The sequence below is a fragment of the Chelonia mydas genome, chromosome 9, assembly GCF_015237465.2.
Source record: "Chelonia mydas isolate rCheMyd1 chromosome 9, rCheMyd1.pri.v2, whole genome shotgun sequence".
Classification (NCBI taxonomy): domain Eukaryota; kingdom Metazoa; phylum Chordata; order Testudines; family Cheloniidae; genus Chelonia; species Chelonia mydas.
In genome coordinates this window covers 99,060,856-99,067,784 of record NC_057855.1, presented here as the reverse complement: position 1 = coordinate 99,067,784, position 6,929 = coordinate 99,060,856, and positions in this window count along the sequence as shown.

The window sequence follows — 6,929 nt, the reverse complement described above, 5'->3', positions numbered from 1 at the left end:
TGGTCTCTCTTGTCTCCCACTGGGTAGAAAATCACCTGAAGAAAGCACCAGCGGTTCTTACCTGAGATTGTCAGAGCAGCTTTGTAGTGCAGCAAGGCTGGGGTGTCCTGAAGCGGGGACGAGGGAAGCCCCATCCTGGAGGTGTTTTACTGTGGAAGCCAGGAACAGACATAACAGACCTGGTCATGAGCTGCAATCCAGACCCAGCGCAGAGGGCCCAGATAGCCGCCTGGTTTCCCTAGCTGGCAATTCCTCCAGCATGGAGAAGTGTACGGCTATCACTGAGCCCATGTAGTCAGGTCCTGTGTCACCTGATCCCAGCTGCCCTGGGGAGATGGGGCAAGCTGGAGGCTTGGCTGGAGTGCACTGTTGCTCCTGGGCTGGCAAACAGCCCCCTTGGAAGCTATTAGCTTGAATATGTTAGAGCAGCCTCTAGGCTCTGGGGCCAGGGTTTTCATGGCACCAACCCCATGACCCGGGAGATGCTCTCCAGATGCTCTACAGAGAGAGAGGCTGGGAGTGAGAATCTCCCTGGCTCCAGCTTGCCTTGCACCAAGCAGAAGAGCTGGCAAGGTGTGAGGAGGGGCAGTGATCTGTGCCTGGCAAAGGGAGGGCAAGGGAAGAAGCGGAGAAAGAATCCAGAGGTTAAGCTATAAATAGAATTTCATACCCCAAATGGGGGGAAAGTGAATCCAACCCAAAACGTGACCCAGAGGCTCAGCAGAGGGTAAACAGGGGCTTTGGAGAAAGTGGATAATACACCCCTCTCCGTGTACCCCAAATGTGCCATGCTGCTGGGAGCTCCACCAGCTGCAGCAGCCAGGACATCTCTCCTCACCCTCTTCGTGCAGCGCTTCCCTGGCTGAAACTCCTTGAATCACTTTCATGATCCTATCCCAGCTCGGCCTCCCATGTGCGGCCCATAAACGAGACAGGAAGCAGCTTCCCTAGAGCCTGGGGAATCAGGCCAAGCCATATGGGCCAAACCCACTCACAGGTAGGACTCTTGGGAAATCACTCCTGAGACTACAGAGCCCTGGTGGCTGGCATGGCCCCTTGCTGCCACTCCTGGTGGGGCACAATTCCTTCCGTGTCTTTAGGAGCCAAGATTCCCCCACCACAGCCCTTGGCCTAACAGTTGAGACAGGTGCTGTCTCCTCACCCATTCAGTCCTCGTTCTTCGGGAGTCAATTGAGCTGATCTCCAGCACAGCTCCTGGGGGAGGGCACAGTCCATTAAAGCTGGGCTCAGCACCCCGCTCGCATCAGGGCTGGTCAAACAATGGGAATTCTCCTTTGCAAAATATTCCAAACAGAAAGGAAATGGTTTGTTTTGTTCAAAATCTTTTTTTCCCCTTTTGGAAGAAATCATTGAAAACAAACCATTTCATCTCGATGCAAACTGAATTGAATTGAACCGAACCAAATACTTTTATGGTTTTTTTTTAAATTCCTTTCCCCTCTTTCTCTCCCTTTGGGGCGGGGGGAGAGGGAAAGGGCAGAAAAACCAAACAGAACCATCACTTCGATTCCATTCGGTTTGAATCCAAATGAAAATAAGAGTTTTGATTGTTGGCAGTCGAGTGAGAAGCTTTTGACTGATGTGAACGCTTTCATAATGTCAGTAGCTATTTTTTGTCAAATCCCCTCCCCCCTCTTTTGACCAAACCCTCTTCCTTCCTTCCCTAATTAATGTCTACGGAATGCCCTGGGGTGGGGTGTTTTACTCTCTAGTCACAGTGCATGTTGGTGTTTGGCCAGTAGGGGACAGTGTGGGTTTGCTGCTTTTTCTCTTTCCTCTCTCGCTCAGGTGCACTCCTAAGATGCAGCACGGCACAGCGCTGGGGAAGAGATGGCAAGGTACACAAGCTGTTTGTTGTATTCCAGAGGCTGCTGCCACGCCTAATACGGACTGTTAGACTCAGAGGTGGCCCCTAGCTTACGCTCCTCTCTGTGTTCATGAGAGGCTTCACTGAGGATTTCATTTGAAAGCAGAAATGCTTGTAGCTAAATTTCTTGGTCTGATTCTGGCCTCACACCCATTTCACAGCAGTTTTACCTCATTGCCATTACTCCCGATTTACATTCGTGTCACTGAGACCGGAATCAGATTCATGGTATCTATTGCTCTTCTTCACACTTGGGTGATGCATGAAAATTCGCCATGATCCTCCCTGCCCAAGTTTTAGTCACAGGTGTTTTTAGTAAAAGTCATGGACAGGTCACCGGCTGTGAATTTTTGTTTGCTGCCAGTGACTTGTCCCTGACTTTTACTAAAAATGCCCGTGACTAGAATGTAACCTTACTACGGGTGTGTGGGGGCGTTGCTTCCCGGGCCATGAGACCCACCGCCCCGACACAGTCCTAGGCAGAAGGAAGGAGCAATGAATAAAGGGAAACCGAAGCAATGCCCCCCTCCCGCTGGCCTTGCAGAATGCTCAGTGCAAACGAGGCAGCAATTACCGCAAAACATGCCATTGAAAAACAATGGCTTCCCCTGCACTCCTCTCAGCTGGCAGGCCCCCGACCACCCCTCCGAATACACCGAGGCACAAAGGTATTTTCCCTTGTGATCAATGGACAGACATTTGCTTTTGCTTTAGCTGCTACACCTGGCAGCGTGGCCCCTGTGCATTCCTAAGGGGCTGGCACCAACTGCCGCATTTTTGTGGCAGAGCGATTCAAGCAAATACGTGTTCAGCTCCCCAGTTGTCTCATCCATTTCTGGGGGTTGGGGGATGTCTCCTACCACAACACTCCTGGCAGCTTAAAGGCCGCTGCAGGGAAGCTGTGTCGTTCGGCACATGGAGACAAGGTGATGGGAGCTGCATGCACTGCCACGCAGAATGCGTTGATGTCCATGAGCCTCTTTGCACTGGTGCTCTGTCCTCCCTGCGCTGCATTTGTCAACTAGGTGCAGGCAAATGGGCTCTTCAGCAGCTCGGGCGGGAACACATTAGTTTTGTCTGCGGCTTTTGGGGCAAGAAACCAGTATCTGGTTGTAACGGTACAGCCCCAATGGTCGCTGCTGTTCTCCAGCCTGCACCAGAAGGGCTGGAATCCCCCCCCCCCGGCCTTTGCACAAGTGTGCAGCGGGGAGCAGGGGGGAGCGAGTGTGCAGAGCCCTTTGCCCTGCTCCTTGTGCAGCGTGGGTCAGAGCTAAGCACTCCTGGGAGTAAGGGCACAGCTCGTTCCTCTTGCCAGTGGGACTGGCTCCCCCCCAGCCCCACACGCACTGCTCAGCAGAGCTCACAGCCACATGAGGAGTACTAAAGCCCTGGGAGTGTGGACACCAGGTGCCCAGGAGCAGGGCTGCTCAGAAAATGGATTAGCCGTTCAGTGAGGAATTCCTCCAGTTTGAGCTCTGGTTTCCATCTGAACCTGAGTGAGAAGCTGCGGTGTCCTGCGGAGTGCCAATCCCCCCCACCCCAGCTTTGAGTCAGGAACGCTGAAATGTTTTGTATTCTTCATTTTGTTCGTGTCGTGACAGCGTAACGCAATGTGAAGCCATCTATTGTATAACAGCCATCTAAGTGTGATGTGATATTTAAGTGAATAGGTCAGTAGCATAAGAAAGTTAAAACAAAATGAACTGAAATGCTCAAGGCAAAACAAGAGGGTTTTGACAACAAAACGAGAAAGTTGCAATGTTTCATTTCAGCTTTTTTCTGTATAAACTTTTGTCGGAGTCAATGCGCCCGCCGAACACTTCAGCTTGGCCATCCCTGCGTTGTCTGATGGCCAACTGGTGTCTTTCCATGGTTTTGACCAGCTCTACCCGAGAGGCACCTCTGCCTGTGAGGCCTCTGAGGGGCCAGCTCCAGATCACGCGGTATCAGTGCTGTATCCCGAGCAGCGTTCTCCTGCCACGGCCGAGCCAGGCTGGCGGGAACAGGGAACACACGTTCGCCACTGTGACGGGCCTACACAGGGAGCAGGGCATCAGCCCCAGGGTCTGCAGGGACCTTCGTCACTTTCCCCTCTTGCTTTGCAACCGCCTCTCAGGGAGTTCCTTGGGCAGCTGCCATTGTTGTCCCAGGATACGTTGCCTGACCTGCTGGCACGAGAGAACTGGGGAGGGGAATGCAAGGAGGGGGTCACCGATAGTACTTTCAGCTTGGGGACACCCAACAAAATCCTGCAGAAACCATATTGCCCAGGGGGGCCAAGGACCAGGGTCGGCATATGGAAACAAGGAGGCCCCATATAGATAACCCTGGCCTCCAGTGGATGTCCTGAGAGCAGGTAAGAGGCGTCTCCAACCCCTTCTCCAAAGGACGAATCAGGAGAATACAGGGTACGTCTAGCCTGAAAGGGGGGCTGTGATTGCAGTGAATCCAGCCAGCTCAGGTCCCAGAGCAGTGAAGCCGTGGCAGCTGGCACGTCAGTGCCGGCGGTACAGGTCTGCCTGGAGCCCCAGGGAGCTCTTGCGGTGCGAGCCCACGCTGAATTCTGCGCTGCCATGAGCTTCGCTGCTCTGCTGCCCAAGCTAGCTAGAGTAAAGACAGTTTAGACTTGAAATTAGACGAAGGTTTCTAACCATTGGAGAAGTGAAGTTCTGGAACAGCCCTCCAAGGGAAGCAGTGGGGGGCAAAAGATCTATCTGGCTTTAAGATTAAGCTCGATAAGTGTATGGGGGAGATGGTATGATGGGATAACATGATTTTGGTAATTAATTGATCTTTAAATATTCATGGTAAATAGGCCTAATGGCTTGTGATGGGATGTTAGATGGGGTGGGATCCGAGTTACCCAGGAAAGAATTTTCTGTAGTATCTGGCTGGTGAAATATGCCCATATGCTCAGGGTTTAGCTGATCGCCATATTTGGGGTCGGGAAGGAATTTTCCTCCAGGGCAGATTGGAAGAGGCCCTGGAGGTTTTTCGCCTTCCTCTGTAGCATGGGGCACGGGTCACTTGCTGCAGGATTCTCGGCTCCTTGAAGTCTTTAAACCACGAGTTGAGGACTTCAATGGCTCAGACAGAGGTGAGAGGTTTGTTACAGGAGTGGGTGGGTGGGATTCTGTGGCCTGCGTTGTGCAGGAGGTCGGACTAGATGATCATAATGGTCCCTTCTGACCTTAGTATCTATGAATCTATAAAGCCACTTGAGCACCATTTGAACCAATGATTGCAGGATAGACGTAGCGTCAGGGAGTGCCAGCTTGTGAGGTTTTCACTCCCCCCCCCCCCGTGGATTAAGAACAGCCAGACTGGGTCAGACTAATGGTCCATCTAGCCCAGTATCCTGTCTTCCAACAGTGGCCGGTGCCAGGCGCTGCAAAGGGAGTGAATGGAACAGGGCAATTTTCAAGTGATCCATCCCCTGTCTTCCACTCCCAGCTTCTGGCAGTCAGAGATTTAGGGACACCCAGAGCCCTGACCCCTGGCTAATAACCATTGATGAACCTGTCCTCTAGGAACTTATCTAATTCTTTTTTGAACCCAGTTATACTTTTGGCCTTCACAGCATCCGCTGGCAATGAGTTCCACAGGTTGACTGTGTTGTGTGAAGGACTTCCTTCTGTTTGTTTTAAACCTGCTGCCATTTACTTTCAGTGGGTGACCCCTGGTTCATGTGTTATGAGAATGGATAAATAACACTTCCTGATTCACATTCTCCACACCCGGCATGATTGTATAGACCTCTCTCAATCCCCCTTCGTTGTCTCTTTCCAAGCTGAACAGGCCCAATCTTTCTAATCTTGCCTCGTGGAAGCTGTTCCAGACCCCTCATCATTTCTGTGGCCCTTCTCTGTATTTTTTCCATTTCTAATACATCTTTTTTTGAGACGGGGCAACCGGGACTGCACACAGTACTCAAGGTGTGGGCGTATCATGGATTTATATAGTGGGACTCTCTACCAAAATGAAATAACAGCACCGGGAAGGGAAGGTAAAGAGAAAACAAGAAATTGAAAGAGGGGAATCCAAGCGGAAAGTTGGACAGATGACGAGGGAGGAGTAAAAAAATATTGCTCGAGCATGCAGGGGTGTAATCAGGAAGGCCAAAGCATAATTGGAGTTGTAGCTAGCAAGAAATGTGAAGGGTAACAAGAAAGGTTTCTACAGGTATGTTAGCAACAAGTAGAAGGTCAGCGAAAGTGTGGGACTCCTACTGAATGGGGGAGGCAACCTAGTGACAGATGTTGTGGAAAAAGCTGAAGTACTCAATGCTTTTTTTGTCTTGGTCTTCACAGGCAAGATTAGCTCCCAGACTGCTGCCCTGGAGGTGAGCAGCCCTCAGTGGTGAAAGAACAGGTTAAGGACTATTTAGAAAAGCTGGACATGCACGAGTCCTTGGGGCTGGATTTAACACATATGTGGGTGCTGAGGGAGTTGGCTGATGTAATTGCAGAACCATTGGCCATTATCTCTGAAAACTCATGGTAATTGGGGGAGGTCCCAGATAATTGCAAAAAGGCAAATATAGTGCCCATCTTTAAAAGAGGGAAGAAGAAGAATCTGGGGAACTACAGACCAGTCAGCCTCACCTCAGTCCCTGGAAAAATCATGGAGTGGGTCCTTAAGGAATCCATTTTGAAGCACTTAGAGGAGAGGAAGGTGATCAGGAACAGTCAACATGGATTCACCAAGGGCAAGTCATGCCTGACCAACATGATTGCCTTCTATGATGAGATAACTGGCTCTGTGGTACAGGGAAAGCAGTGGATGTGATATATCTTGACTTTAGCAAAGCTTTTGATACAGTCTCCCACAGTATTCTTGCCAGCAAGTTAAAGAAATATGGATTGCATGAACGGACTATAAGGTGGATAGAAAGCTGGCTAGATCGTCGGGCTCAGGGGGTAGTGATCAATGGCTCCATGTCTAGTTGGCAGCTGGTATCAAGCGGATGCCCCAGGGGTCTGTCCTGTGGCCAGTTTTGTTCCACATCTTCAGTAATGATCTGGATGAGGGGCTGGATTGC